The sequence below is a fragment of the Nasonia vitripennis genome, chromosome 2 (genome assembly GCF_009193385.2).
Source record: "Nasonia vitripennis strain AsymCx chromosome 2, Nvit_psr_1.1, whole genome shotgun sequence".
Lineage (NCBI taxonomy): Eukaryota > Metazoa > Arthropoda > Insecta > Hymenoptera > Pteromalidae > Nasonia > Nasonia vitripennis.
In genome coordinates this window covers 1713879-1715637 of record NC_045758.1, presented here as the reverse complement: position 1 = coordinate 1715637, position 1759 = coordinate 1713879, and the positions used below count along the sequence as shown (strand labels likewise).

At 36.3% G+C, this 1759-nt stretch overlaps 1 pseudogene; it reads right to left on the bottom strand.

Annotated features, from left to right (window-relative positions):
* Nucleotides 1–128: 128 nt before the first annotated feature.
* On the bottom strand, nucleotides 129–708 carry LOC116416129 (annotated as a pseudogene).
* Between the last annotated feature and the right edge of the window lie 1051 nt (nucleotides 709–1759).

Below are 1759 nucleotides of genomic sequence, written 5' to 3'. Positions count from 1 at the left end.
AAGTCAACGTTTTAACAAATCTCTCTGGTGCAATGTAGCATGTTCTAAAAAGAAAATCGAATAAGTAAACATTCTCTTCTCTTAGAAATAAAAATGAAATAGAACAGAACCCACAATCCACGACGCACTTCTTTTTTTACTTTTATTAAAATTGAGTGTCCCCTCCTCTGGAGAGAATCTTCACAACACGCACACGCAGGCCGAGCATCTCATCACTTCTTGGCGAGCTCGTTGCTGAGCCAGTCGAAACCTTCGTACAATCCGTGACCCTGAGTGGCGCAGGCACTCTTTATGTACCAGTGCTTGTTGGCGAAGACCAGTAGCACAGCATCCCTTAACTCGTCTTCCTTCAGCATGTTTGCGAGCTCACGCTCGGCTTCGGCTATACGCTCGCGATCGTTGCTGTCTACCACAAATATGAGGCCCTGCGTGTTCTGGAAGTAGTGCCTCCAAAGAGGTCTGATCTTGTCTTGGCCACCTACGTCCCAGACAGTAAAGCAGATGTTCTTATACTCGACGGTTTCAACGTTGAAGCCAATGGTGGGTATAAGTAGTGGTCACGATCTCGCCTAGCTTTAACTTGTACAGTATCGTGGTTTTACCAGCTGCATCCAGACCCACCATGAGAATGCGCACCTGCTTTTTGCCAAAAAGGCGAGTCAGCATACCACTGATTGTAAGACCCATCTTGTAATGTCGTATCTATCGCTGAAATTAAAATTTGATATTACTATTTAATACTAGTGTTAATACACATTTGTTGGAATTGTGTATCTTAAATATAGTTTTTATTTTTAGTTTTTGTTTAATTATAATTCTTGTTCAACTTTGAAATATACTTTTACAAAAATGTATACAGCAACTACCCTGCCATAATAGCATTAGATCATTAAAGTTTAAAGAAGTGATTTGAGCAAATGAATGTATTCCTACTAGATCAAATGATTTAATGTTCAAGTTTTTACAGTATATTAGTTGTATACATTTTTAAATAGATAACCCATGCATGGAAAAATTATTATGAATGATGCAACTGCTTATATTTAATCCAGTACTTTAATACAAGTACATAAAGCATGAATACATTGATAAAAATTATTAATACAGCACGGAGGAAGGTGAAATTTTGGCCAAAGACTTCGAATGCTGGTTCAGCAAAGTTATGGCTGCCGAACAGGTACGTTTTCCTTTAATGTGAATTAGCAATGAGCCTTATTTAGTTTTTACAAAGGTTGAAAACAAATTTCATTTAAACGTACTTTTAGGTGGCTCAAGTAGCAGAATCCTTTCATGAGCTATGTCGAGAAGTGTGGCAAGACAAAGGAATAAGCAATCTCTGCTCGACAGAATGCTCGGTAGTAAATCAACGAAAGTTTATTCCAGAGGAAAAAGCGACTCAGCGTTGCCAAAAGATTGATAAGATGATATTTTTACAATGAACGAAACTCAAGCTTTTTAAATACCTGTGGAACTAGATGAATGTTGAGCCTTGTCATATACAATCTCTATTTTTTGTATTTACAACAAAGGATTGAGCTAATGAAAGCCTTTTTCCGTTTATTAAAGTTTCTTAAAAATAAATGTTCATGATTTTTAGTATTACCTTAATCTTAGAAAACTGTGAGCCTTATCATTATGATCGCAGACTACTTGTTATCAATATGAAATACTGTTATATGTATTCTCATCAACTAATAAATTATTTTCACACACACAACAAAGTAATTCCAAATAATGATTGTTTTCCCAGTCTATTCCT